The 14,786-nt window shown below is 35.6% G+C and overlaps 2 non-coding genes across 2 annotated transcripts; both read left to right on the forward strand.

The window, feature by feature from the left end:
- Positions 1-7,381: 7,381 nt before the first annotated feature.
- Positions 7,382-7,463, forward strand: Trnas-uga (transfer RNA serine (anticodon UGA)). Its single transcript has one exon. It is a non-coding gene; the product is annotated as a tRNA-Ser (tRNA).
- Positions 7,464-8,427: 964 nt separating this feature from the next.
- Trnas-uga (transfer RNA serine (anticodon UGA)) lies at positions 8,428-8,509 on the forward strand. Its single transcript has one exon. It is a non-coding gene; the product is annotated as a tRNA-Ser (tRNA).
- The last annotated feature ends 6,277 nt before the right edge of the window (positions 8,510-14,786 follow it).

Raw genomic sequence — 14,786 nt, forward strand, 5'->3', positions numbered from 1 at the left:
TTGCAATTTTTGCGATTTGTGTTTTAAGTTCAGTCACAATTTTCGAAAATAAAAGCAAAACAGTTGTCATAATAGTAAAAATACTTACCTAGTAAGAACTGAGTGCTAACTTTAAAGTGTCGAAGTTACACACTATATTCTGCCTTCATCCGTTCCGATATAATGTCACACCTTAGAATACATTTGTTTGAAAAACATTTCTTGTCTATGATTTCCATTGAACTTTTACAGATAAATTCTTTAACTGCACAAATGGATTGATCGCCACAACTTTTTGAAATCAACTCACCATATCACTGGTAACCCTGGCTTGGCCATTAGGAGTCCACAAAATCTAAGTATAGCTTTACATCTGAATTAATAGAAAATATACAATTTTTACCAAAGGTTTTTTCTATTCTATCAAATATACATGCTCTATCTATGCCACAACCCTATCAGATGGACGTACAACGGCACCAGCACCGGTAAGCCTGGCTATTAGGAGTTCACAAAATCTGGGAAGTGATGTCCGCTCCACTCCGCTTCGCCAATCTGGGGGCAATGACCGTCGCGGATGCAAACTCGCCGATAACAGTACTGCGGACGTGCGCAAGTCGTTTTGATGGCCCATTGCCATCGGCCTAATGTGCAAGGGGTAGATTACAAAGAATTTCTGAAACCTTCATGTTCAGGAAATAAATGAATTCATTGGTATCTCAAATCTCGAACTCAAATCATATCAGTTTAGATCATGCACGGTAAAAAGTGCCGTGTGATTCCTGGCACCAATACAAAAAAGAATAAGGCCACTCCATCTCTCTCCCATGGATGTCGTAAAAGGCGACTAAGGGATAGGCTTACAAACTTGGGATTCTTTTTTAGGCGATGGACAAGCAACCTGTCACTATTTGCATCTCAATTCTAATATTAAACCAAATAGCTGAACGTGACCATTCAGTCTTTTCAAGACTGTTGGCTCTGTCTACCCCGCAAGGGATATAGACGTGACCATATGTAGGTATGTATGTACCGTAAAAAGAGTAAGTTTTCAGTAAAACACTTTCACCTGAAACCTGAATGAAACTGAACGACATTAACGCGAACCACCTAATTTTTACTCCTAAAAGTCACAGCAGATTATTAGTATCCTATCTGCACTCTAACTACTTAGTGCAAGTGGAGTCGGTTTTGACATTACAATGGAGAAGAGAAAATAGAGAAGTAAGACAAAACTCTGGTTCAGTCTATGAAGAAATAGTGAGGACACCATGCAATACAATAAATAAAAGAGAGGTTGTTGAAAGAATTTAAAGTAGCCTCCGACAAGTCATTCTTTTTCATTGACATATTTGCAAACTAATAATATCTAATGTATTTTTACACTTTACATGATAAATTTTATTTAATTTTGCAGCTTCACCCATACCTACCACCATGGTAGATTGTAAATTGATCGATCTATCTAAATTAAGGCTTATTGGTGTCGAATGGTTCTCATTTGTTTATTGTAATTTATAGCTGACAGCATGGAGACCTCCCAGAGCAATTTACGTGCAGGTGAGTAATTTATAAGACTTTCCTTAGGTATATGTTATACAAAAGCGTTGCCATATACATATATTCCTTGCGGGGTAGAAAGAGCCAACAGTCTCAAAAAGACTGAAAGGTTACATTTAGCTGTATGGCTTCATGATGGAATTTAGATTAAAATAGTGACATATGTTGCTACCATCGCGTACAATAGGAATCCCAATTATCCCAAGTTTATAAGCCTATCCCTTGCTCTTCGGGTTTAAAATTCACGGTCAGCTTCGAAGGATGTAATATATTACCTGTATGTTCTGTGTTTTGTTGGTTGATTATCAGGCTGACATCATTGGAGTGGCCCTTAATCATTTGTTGAAAACTATTTATTTTAATGAATAGGATATACCGAGCTCTGAAGCAATACGTCCAACGATGCAGCTTACTTCTTTCTCCTGACGTTAAAGCCGGTTACATCCTCCTAACCTCTTTGGCAGAGCCCAGGATGTGCCTTCAGACAACGATACTGGGTTGGGTAAGTCAGGTATTTAGGCGAAGCGACTCCCGTCTAACCTCCACAACCTTTGCAGGGGAAACTAACCCGTATTGGATTATGGTTCAGCAGTCTCAGTCTCAGTCTCGGTCTTCAGCACTCAAAATGTATACAGACTACTCAGAAAAGAGTTATTGATGCACGGCCTAGGTAGGATTTGAATCTCATCAGGCACTTAACACCCCAGCAACGCCTGACCCACTATCTACTTAATTCTTCTGCGTCCAAGCGTTTCTACTCCTGTCTTGTCACATCTACGATCCTCTACTTTTATCCTACTCTATGCGATTTAATGAGGTTACTTGGTTTTTAAACAGACAAACTACTGTCATCTGACCACGATCTAGGTATTATGGCATAATTATCGAAAATACTATGTGGTTCCCACAATTCCCATCGATGAACACGAGAATAGAGAGAGACCAAGAACAAAATGTGTGGATAATCTAAAGGCATTGGCTGAGCAATGGACAGAAAAGACATTGGATAGGGATGACTGGAAGAATGAGAGAGGAGGGCTTTACTCTGCAGTGAGATAAAAACGGATGAAAAAATTAATTAATTATCAATAAACAGGAAATATATGAAGATGAAACCTAAGGGTTTTTAATTTTGACTGTAAATTATAAAAACTTTCTTGATAACCCTGGCGAAGCTCTTTTTAGTTTGAATTCGATCAGCATTTTATATTTAGCCAATGTATGAGCGTAACTGGAAAATCATACAGGCTAGGCCTTGGAAACTAGTTCGACGTTGGCCCAGACCAAACTGGTTGGACGTGGTTAGGGTTGCCAGAGTGAGTTTAAAAATTTACCTCAGTCCGCAGGTAAATCCAATACCTACCTCGAAATATAGTTATGCAATTGCACTTATTGCAAGAAATAAGAGCAAATTTTTTTTCGCTACTACGCGCTTTGATGAGCTAAATAAATATAAAAAACAAAGTATTATTTTCAATTATTTGAAGATATTGATGTGATGGGTTGAATCGTAGAATATTTGTCAGCGTGATTTGCCATATTTTGCGTATAAACATTTAAAAATGTTAGTAGACTTATGAAGAAAATTTCGTCATCTTTTCAGTTAACAGTAATTGGGACCAAAGATATGATTTTTAGTCACATTAGTAAATTCTAATTTTAAGAACAGATTTTTCCCCAGAGTCGGGGGAATGTCCGTGATCAGGCAACTCGGGAACGCGGTCAGACGCCAAGCGCGAGCGTCCTCGACCGTTGCCGTTCGTCGTAAAACGAGATGGGAAATATCACGAGCCTCGTGCGAGAATAGGACGGCAAATAAAGGGACAATCGGAGTAAATTGCCTCATGATTGGATAATTATTTTATTGATACAGTTAAATGCCTTTGAAAATGGATCGCAGATGGGGGACGTTAATTTACTACAATTGATGACGGTGTTCGTGGCCCTGTAGGGGACAAATCATTGTTTATGCATACTGCTTGTAAAATCGAAAAAAAATTACTTCGTTGAAGTGACTAACTGTCTAATTGATCCTGGAAGGCCTGGAAATTAAATGACACATTTCGCATTACAGCCTTTAAATACCATAGGTTTTTTTTTATTATTATGTCAGCCTATATGTCTTCAAATTCAGTACAAGTACAACTTATTAATTCTGAAGGCAAATTATAGGTGGATAATTTTGGAGTAGAAAAACTCACTAAAAGATAAACGAAACAGATTGGAAAATCTAGGGTATCAAAAAGTTTAGCTGCAGTAAATATAAAAAGATGCACTTAAAAAAATTGCGAACTCCTCAATTTTTACACAGACCACTATTGCTCACACTGAGACTGAGCCAATTGTCACAAAATTCGCAGGGCTAAATTTACTTAGATCTGACTTTCAGAGAAACATGGATAGTATCAGAATTCTAGCCCATTGCTTTTTTTTCTCGAACCACGCAGGTGAAAATTAGGTAAATAGGAAAAAAAATCTCGTTTACCTCCTGAGACTCTTCGTTATGAAAATATATTTTTCAACATGATGCCGAGTGGTGCTGGGCACTTTATAATATGACTATTATAAAGTGCCCATATCATTTCATGGATTTCGTAAAAAGGCGACTAAGGGAAAGGCTAACAACTTGAGATTCTTCTTGAAGACGACGGGCTAACAACTTATGACTACTTGAATCTCAATTCCATCATTAATCCATGCAGTTGAACGTGGCTTTACAGTCTTTTCAAGACTCTGTCTACCCCAAAAGGAATAAAGACGTGATATGTATGTATCGCGTGTAATATCCGTACGTTGCAAGCAATCGTTTACAAACGTCATCCATAGTTTACATTTCGCTCGCGAATTGTTATTAATTCACACAAGCGTTCTGAAAACATGGCGGAACAGCCGTGACTAAAGGAAAATATTTCCGATTCACTTGTTCAAACAACCACGTTCATAGTTTGTTCAGAAGTAGGTATAATTATTTTTATGAATGTAAATGGACAAAAGATGATGCCTTTAAAACAAATCATAATTATTCCTTTTCAATAAAAAATAAATTGTGTGTATACCTATGTACATTCTTTGGTCACGTCGCGCGATAATTTTTCCATAGAACGTCTTGTGCCGTGTGGTTCCCGGCACCTTTAGAAAAAAGAATAGGACCACTTCATCTCTTTCCCATGGATGTCGTAAAAGGCGACTAAGGGGTATGCTTATATACTAGGGATTCTTCTTTTAGGCGACAGGCTAGCAACCTGTCACAATTTGAATCTCAATTCTATCATTAAGCTAAACAGCTGAACGTGGCCTGTCAGTCTTTTTAAGACTGTTGGCTCCGTCTACCCCGCAAGGGATATAGACGTGATTATATGTATGTAGAACGTCTTGGCGTCCAGGGTATAAGTAGAAGGCACTAGACCGCGCGGGAGTCTCTTGTAGACCAGTCCATTAACCATTATGACTTCGAACGGAGAAAAATGGCGAAGCATCGTGCGGAGTGTTTCATCTGCCTGCCCTCTCCACGCCCACGACCACTCTATCAAGAGCTTTATCGATGATGAAGAAGAATAAATTATTTTAATTTAGTAATAATTAAGTATTTTTACAATTTTCCTATTGTTACGGCGGCGTAGCCTGGAAAAGATGGTAATGCCCCACCACCTATTGTTCGTTTTAGGGTTCTGTATCGAAGTGGTCAAAAAGGAAATCACATATATTCGTCATGTTATAATGCTTACGTTTGTTACGGCCGTAAATAACAACCAATTTATTCGGAGACTATGAGACTAACTTTTTGTTTTCGAAATAAAATGGGCCAATAAACGATACCGAGGTTGTGAAAATGGTTTTTGATTATGGCAATATCTACAGATTATACAGGTTGAATTTTTATTTGCACAAATTATTTGGAGGATTATAATGATGATAAAAATAACATAAGTAGGTAGGTTTCCAAAAAGCAAATAGCGGAAAGTGAAAAATGTTTTTTTTTACTTTGCCACTTCCCATACAAATTAGTTGATCCAGGTGATCTTATATTAGTATTATATAAAAAAACAAAAACACCTCACCCCCCACCCTATCTCCACTCTAAACTTTTGAACTATCCAATGGAAATTGAGAAAAATATGGGTATCATAAATTGGTTTTAATAAAAACTTATAACGAAAATTGGTTCCAAAAAAATCGATCTAGTTAATTTAGAGATAGTTGATAATTACTATAAAAAAATAATAATGTTATGACCACGTACTGCGCAATTCCGACTTCAGCTTTAAACTATAGCTTTAAATCTGACTTTCTATTAGTTTTCCCTTTGGTGATTTTTTTAAATTACCTAACACGAAAAAAACAAGTAGGTAGTGTGTATAGGAACGTCAAATATTTATGTAAATGGTTCTTTCCATTCCAGCACGGTAGCACATGCGTCAGAATGACGTAACCGTGATAACACCGCGCTGATAACGCTACTATAACCAATTCAAGGCGAACCAGTGTTGGTAATAATTTTACATACTAATTTATCACTTGAAACCTATTTTGGATATAAAAGGAGTGTTATATGTATGTGAATGTGCTCTAACTAACGAAGTTAAGTTTTACTTAGGTACCTACTTTAAATTTAAAACCCCACCTCTTCATAGTAAAGTCACGATTGCATTGTCAACTGCTAACATTACAGATGTTGAACTATACCTTCTACGACTGTTAGAATTCGGAATAATACATACATACATATAATCACATCTATATGCCTTGCGGAGTAGACAGAGCGAACAGTTTTGAAAATACTGAAAGGCCATAGAACAGTGTAGTACACTGTTCAGCTTCAGGCGGAATTGAGCTTCAAATAGTGACAGGATAATTTAATAATGAAACACTACCTATATTATTCACATTTCAATGAGATGTGTAAGTTTCTAGTAGTAGCCAACCAAATCCATTGAAGATGCTGTCTTGTATGTGATACTTTTCAGGCCGTGAACTCCTTCATTGCCATTTTCTAACTCAGGTTACGGAAAACGAAGGCAAGTCAATATCATTTTTATACAAAGAGAGTGTGGAGGGAAAGGTCGGAGCGGAAAGGCCTTGATGAACCTTATGTTGATCAAATTAAGGACAAAGGCAAAGGGTCAGGTCAAGAGTACCCGAAACCGCCGAGCTTGCATGAAGAGAGTTATGAATGTGGATGAAGCGAAGTAATTACTTATGCAGAGATCGTGGCAAGTGGAAGAATGTTGTCTCTGCCTACCTCTGGGAAAAAGGCGTGATTTTATGTATGTATGTATGCATTATCGGTCTGCTGCTTACATTAACCAGCATTGGGATATTTTCATTCACTACCTACTTGAACGTTATAGTATTTCCATTGTTTATTTGTAGTAAGACCTGTTTTTTTGTCTTATATTTGTTGCGTTATACTTGTTATTTAAGCCTCGGCATTTCCCCAGAATGTTCCCGATTTGATCAAGGTCTTACGTTCGTTACTAGATAAATAGATAGATAAACTCTTGATTTCAACAAGAGAAAAAGAAAATCAGAAAAAAAAAACACACCTATGAGGTACAACTAGCACAAAGTAGTCCAACAATTTCATTCACATTCTTCTTGAAGATTTACTTAGTCAGCCTGGTTTCATTATTCCTCTCCACATGTGTAGGTAATATTGATCATAACATGACTCCTATCTGACAGAAACCATCGGGCATACCTAGTTTCAAAATATACCGCCGTCGCCACCTATACAAATATTTTGAACTTCAAATCAGAATGACGTAAGTAGCTTAAAATAATTATAAGTAACTGAATGGATTTATATTATCAGTTGTATAGAATATTTGTAATGTAGCGTATAGCTGAGGTGTCCGAGTGGTTAAGGAGTTGGACTTGAAATCCAATGGGTTATACCCGCGCAGGTTCGAATCCTGTCCTCAGCGGATCATAAAAATAACATTTTTTTTTTCTAGTATGTGATAGTATAATAATCTGTATTGAAATAAAAGTAAAAAAATAAATTTACTAGAAACCTTTTATTTCTTAATTATTTTAAAACTTGTGTTCGTATGTATGTTTATTCATATGTTCCAAACGATCCCTTTGTAAGGGTTCCGTGGCAAATACGGGACATTTATATTTTTTTAAACATACCTACATACTTATTATCACGTCTATATATATCCCTTGCGGAGTAGAGAGAGCTAAAGGACTTATAAGCCACGTCCATCTGATTGGCTTAATAGAATTGAGATTCAAGTAGTGACAGATTGCCAGGTCATCGCCTATTCCTTAGTCGCCTTTTACAACTTCCTCTTTTATTTTTTCCAGGTATTGTTGTCGGGAACCACACATTTTTTTATTTTAGTTAAGTATATAAGAAGTTTTACAGCCACAACAATGATATTACATCATCGGATAAGTCACAGCATTGTATGTCTTATTATAGTTAACCAAGTGCTTACCTCCTTAAAAATTTTTGGTTAATTTCTAATATAATTAAGAGGAAACATTAGTATTTACCTAGAGCAGTTACTGAGCTTTTCTACGGATTTTAACTTACAAATTTAAGCAAACATCTCTTTTTTCCTCCTGGCGTTAATTCAGCGGTTTACATTCTCACCACTCTGGAGAGGATCTTGAGGCACGTAAGTACTTTGACCATAATTCTGCTATGTTTATCAATGTACTCTATGTTTATTCTTTCGGTATGTATGATTTTTATAAATTTGAGTACAGTCGGCGGGAGGTTAAAAGTGACACATGAAATGTTGGTTTGTATGGAACAGGCATAAGTTTTTAGCCTCCGACTGTACTCATTGTCGGGTAATTAATTTAAAACCACTTGTATATACATCTTTGTGATAATCATTAATATTAAACGACTTTTTCACAATTCAACATGTAGCTGAGGTGTCCGAGTGGTTAAGGAGTTGGACTTGAAATCCAATGGGTTCTTCCCGCGCAGGTTCGAATCCTGTCCTCAGCGGAATTAGGAAACTTTTTATTAATTCTGATACTTAGTTCGTACAAATAAATAATCTTGAATAATCTTGAATCTTCGTCATGGTGTTTGATTATTTTGGTTGTAGACATTAGTATAAAAGTTTAAATTTCTATAGGTACCTATGTCTGTTAGTTATCTCTATATTAAATCTAAATATATACTTACCTAAAAGGATACCTATTGACTTACGGCTTGACTGACATATTACCGCACAACCCAAACCGCTGGATCTGAAATTTGGCACGTAGGCTCTTAACATGGTCTAAGGTTGCACTATAATATGATTTCTTGAAATTCACTTGATACGGAAAATTTAGGGAATTTTCGTTTTACATGAACGAAACCGCGGGTACACTGAAATACTTAGGTATATAAAGAAAGAGCTTAGTAGGTAGGTAAGTGAAAACAATTCTTGGAAACATGGCACTTTAATTGTCAATATTATGATTTATGCATTTGTTTCATCTAACTGTAGCGTTTTCAGCATACCTACTAATCTCCTAATTTTAAATTAATTTGCAATAAATAACGTAGGTACCAAAAACTTAACTTTTTCACCTTGTGTTTTAAACGCGGTGTTATTAGCGACAAAAATAAAATGCGACAATAATTGATTTAGAACGCAATTACAATAAAACGTAAGTAACCGTTTAAAAATAATAATAAAACTGTTTGTCGGGAAAGCCATGCAATTTCATGCGTCGTTAACAAAACACGTTTTCGATTCTCTTTTTATGAACTTTATTCAATGGATTTAAAGTTGATATTTAATTATCATACTTTGAATGCTTAATGAAGAATGTTGATAGGATTTGTTGCAATTACTTTTGGAGGTTGACGACGAGATAAATTTCGTTCAGGGATCATGGTAACTTTAAATTTATTCAAAGGAACATAGACTTTATGAGTGTATGAAGAATACGCAATGAAATGTGGTAGGCAAGTACTTACGTAGATTTCATATGGCATTACGAGTGCAGTAAGAGAGGATATTCCGAAATACCTTCGGAAATGGAAATAAGATGATATAACGCGGGCGCAGCCGCGGGCGTCCTCCAGTTGTATTTTAAGTAATAATAATATAATTAATTTGAAAAAATGTGACCTATATATTTCTAAACTTAACTAATTAAAATAAAGTAAACTCCTAAACTACAAACTAAAAAAATATTATTTAAGTTTCATTATCAGTAATACTGAGAGTCAAACAGGCAAGGGAAAATAAAAAATAATTGATACCTATAAATGTAATTGAAATCCTGATCAATGCTATAATAAGAAACTGATTGAGTATATTTTGGAAAATAATAGATAACTCTTTCCTGTGGAAGTATTAATTTGCATGCGAGCAAGGTGGTTTTCACGAATTTTTACAAAAGGAATATCTTTCTATATCTCTACAGGAACCACAACGGAAATAAAGCAGGAAGACATAAAAAAAATTGCCATGGTTTAAAAATATCATGATATGCTTTTAGGAATCGGACGAGTACAAAAGCATTTCATAACGCAAGAATAATTATTGCATTGCAATTGAATTCGCAATCGAACAAAATCGCCGTTCAAACATATCATGGAATCGCAAACAAGTTAAATCAGCGTGCAAAAAGCACTTTACCTGTCGCTAACTGCCTCTAAATCAGATTACGGACCCTCCCAAAAGTCGCTGGGGACATGTTACATAAAGTGCGGTCTCCCTGATACGAATCTAAACAAAAAGTACACATGTCTTAATGCGTTGAAATTCTTATAATAATATTTTTTAAACGCGTGAGAAAACCCTCGTCTGCAAGCCACGGGAGGGTGGATGTGGGTGGTTATATGGGACTTGATGGTTATATGGCCAATTACACTGACTTGTAGTACTACGACAGAAATACAAGTCATAAGCAGGAGAGCCTCGCCGTGAGTGTGAAGCAAGATCGGAACATAGTTCTGCCACAAATACAGTTGGCGTTGGCGCCGCATGGATTTGGTGGCATCAAACAAATAAAAGATCAGGCAGTAGTTCTTAACTCTACTACCTAGATTTTGCACTCAGCTTCGCTCATCTACAACGAGAGATCTCAGTGATTTTCCGTGGTAATTTTTCGCTCTCCTACACTGAACTCCTTCATAAACAAAAAACATTAAACTTTATCTAAATTTCAGCTTGATAGCAAATTATATGTAATGTGCTATTTAAAGTACTCACAGCTAAGAAATGAATATTGTTCAACACCACATTCTTATTGAGTTTTTTATTTTTAAATCATCTGATGAATAATCTGAATTTGTCAAATTCGTCATAAACGAATCAAAATTCGACTTAGGAAATCTGCACTTACCCCAAGTTTCCCCTATACGGCTAATCCATTTCCAAAAGGAATATAGTACAAGTAACACTTGGATAAACTTTATCTTTAGTGAGTTATGATGTCACTTTCCTAAGTACAAACTCATCTCGAAAAGAGTCGAAGACCACGTTCAGTTCGATGCTTTGAGGTGTAATTGAGAATAGTTATAGATTGGTCCAACGCCTTAAAAAAAATCTCAAGTTTAGAAGAAGGAGGTAGAAGGTAAAGACGGAGTTGGCTATGTTTTTTATTTGCTACCAAAGCCGCATAGAAACTTGTCTAAATAAATGACTTTTACATAAGCTTAGATTTATTTTTTAACATATGAGTTATCAATTTTATTTTTATACGGCAAAGGAAACGTATCTCCCATGCGAAATTTTATCTTTAGATTGCAAAAGCCTCTTATTATCAATTGCACATTATGCATATGTTTCTACGTCTATACAAACACAGAGAGGTTCACGTCGTTATTAAGTTCGGGGTAGACAAAGCCAATGGACTGAAGTCTCGAGATTTCTCCCATCAAAAACAATCGAATAACTTTTCGTGAGAGCGTCGCTATCAACGAAATTGTATTATAATTACTGTATATACTTGTTCAAGTCAAACGTGATTGTCTCGAGTTTTTGATGAGAATGTATTGTCGTGAGCATGATGCGAATAAAAAGTGATTTCTCTTGTTACTATAAGATTTCGATTGCTACAACACGAAGACGCTGAGAAAGTGTGATATTTTCTGGCTGGCGTTCAGTAAGTAGAAGATGTTAAAGTAACAGTACACACTAAATAAAAGCAAGGATGGTTTGGTCTCTAGCTAAATTTGCAGTCAAAACGAAAGCATAGGTAGTTATGTTTGAGAAACATCTTGAAGAAACCATGAAATTGGACCAATCTGATAAGGTTCTTCTGGGGACATGGTTAGATGTGACGTGAATTGCTCCGATTCTACTCCAAGTACGCGAACACCGAACCAATGCCAGGGTGATAAAAAAAGATCACGGTTTTGTTTCAGTTACGTGAAATGAATTTCTAGATATTAATCCCAAAATTTTTGGATTCTTCTTTTCGGCGAAGAGCTACCAACGTGTCACTATTTGAATCTCAATTCGTCGTGATCACAGAACGTGGCCTCAGTCTTTTCAAGACTGCTAGCTCTGTCTATCACCCCGTAAGGGATTACGACGTGATTTACATAATGTATTATGTTATTCGTAAATACTAGAGTTCCTAACGCAGACTACGCGATTTTTTGCATATTCCGCTCAGTATTTTTTATCTCCGTGACTTTAAGTTTACTTATTATTATTATACATATTCAATTCTGGGCTTTATGAAACACCTTAAATGCTCAATTTAAAGATTTATATACAAATTAGGAATAACAAATGCAAATGGTAGGGGATTAGTCAGTTAGCGTGACTTTTAACGAAACACTGCATTCGACAGACACCGCTAATGGCTAACTTTCGTGATAATAATGTTCCTATTGCTCATAACATGCGCGTGCGCACTCTGTCTGTGCAGCACAGTTAGTGTTGCCAACCTAAAAACAGTTAAACAGAATATCTGCTTTAAAAAAAGGTTAAGATCTGTAAAGTTCTCTTGGGAAAATTGATCCAACGTTTTTCGAGGCGTTAGTATACGTATCTCTTTTTAATTATTTCTTCGTTGAAATAAGTACTTTTTTTTGGTCGGCTCTGTAACCCTTCAAGAGATAAAGACGTGATTATATGTATTTATGTGTGTATGGAGTATGACATACTGTACTTTTCATACTGGCAGAGCCGCAGGAGAAACCTAATAATTTATACTATGCTAATAACAATAAACTCTTGCTGCTACTTAATAAAATTAATTGTACCAGGAAACCATAGCAAGTGGGATAGTTGGCATGCGTTGTTAGTTTCTTTTTGAATCCCACGGCGGCGGCCGAGTAACGGCTGGCCATGTATGGAAAATGAGAACGTTTTGATTGATTACTGATTAATAAGTGTGAGAAATTGTTTAGAAAAAGATTCCATAGAAATATAAAGAGAATTCTTATGTGAGAATTATAAATATTATACTTTGTGAACTGTAAAACCGAAGTGTGTCCACCTTTACCACCTCCCTGATGGATGTAACTAAGTAGGTACTACAATGATGGAGTAGGTAGGTACGTTTTGGTCAAGATTGCTAGAAAATTGTTTTCCTTACCAGTATTAGATAAGAATGGGCGGAAAAAGAAGAATATGCATGAAACTGGAGATGCTAAGAAAAATAATCAAAAATTTATTGTTTCCTTCAGTCAGAAATAAGAAAGTAATGTTCACAATAATAATCGGTTATGTCAATTTGTTAAAATTAAGGTCTGGTTAAGGAATACCAATATTAAGGCATAACTTCTAAGAAGAATTTAAAATGACAAACTTAGAACCGTCGCTAGATACGTATGACAAGGCATAAAACATATTGACCAAAAATTTACAGAACCCAGAGAATGAAAAATATTCCTAATAGCGCCGCATTCAAATTATAAAAACGCCAGAAAAAGCTTTTCTTTTTTTGTGAGCATAGCATATTTTAGATTTGAAATAATTCGACTGCCACCTCAGTATTGATAAGTAGTTATTTACATGATCTTAGATAGTTATGTTAATATTCCTGAAAATATGTTTTACTACCATTAGCTAAGTATCAGATCCATTATTACTAAGATTTATATTGCACAGACATTTCAAACTATCGTTGTTCGGCAGTTGAAGGATATAATTTAACTTTTTTCTTCTGCTTTGAGACGAAAGAAGTAATATTTACTACCGCACTATGAACACCTTATCGAATCGACCACTGACGCTCTTAAAATTATTGTTAGTTTTGTATTTGAAGAGAAATTTCTGTAATATCGTCATTTTGAGATCAGGCTCCGCGTTCAAAGCCTTCGCCGCCGCCATACATTTCATTCAACCTGTCAATGGGACTGTGGCGGCTGGGATAACGCATATTTATACTCGTACTGATGATAAATATGTCCAGCCTTTATAATACTTTTGAGTTAGGATTATGTGTTCGGAAATTTTAGTAAGTTCTCGGATACAGTAGTAGACTCAACCAGTTTTATGCAGTTTGTATTAAAATAGTTATTATTTGATACATAAGTAACAGTTAAACACACGTTGATAAGTAATAGTACTTACCTATATCGTAAGATATCATAAGTATCTGTAACACAATAGCTCATGCCCGTGGTCTTGCTCCTGCGACAATATCTAGAAATCAATGTACCTACTCCTTACGGTCTTGACGGTCTTATAAGTGAGTGAATTAATGTTTTGCTCTTTTTTATCATTTATTGGACCCTAAATATAAAATAACGGCTATTTAAATATTATCTCTATGATAAATCAAAATTGGTTAGTAGTTTTTTTAATTGATTTTTACGATTTTTAAATTATGTGTGGATATATTTTGTCTGCTCCTTTTGATTTTGATCCTTATAATTTTTCTTACTTTAACATGAACTTCGACCAATTTATTTCTGAATGATGTCTTCGATCGCCTCATGCCTTGCCGGGCTTCACTTGCCGTGGGTGTCTCGAGGTATCGATTGATGCCAGAAAGAGACAACATTATACCCTCCATAGTTAGAGCGAGTGAGACAGAAGACAGATTTCTGAGAACAAGATAGCATCAAAACTACCTTAGGAAGAAACGAGATGCATCGTCAATAAAAGGTTTTTATTTTTTTCTGTTTTCTTGTTAACTGCTTATTTATTCATAACACCTTTGTCGGTTTTTGTGGTACTTACTCATTTATTCATATTAGTTTAAAAGGCGCGCGGCAACCATATTAATTGGGCAATTATGCACGTTTTTTGGGTAATTTTAATTTGAGATGATAATTGGCCTTCTCTAAATTAAATATCAAGTACTTAATTGTT

This window comes from Amyelois transitella, chromosome 5 (assembly GCF_032362555.1).
Source record: "Amyelois transitella isolate CPQ chromosome 5, ilAmyTran1.1, whole genome shotgun sequence".
NCBI lineage: Eukaryota > Metazoa > Arthropoda > Insecta > Lepidoptera > Pyralidae > Amyelois > Amyelois transitella.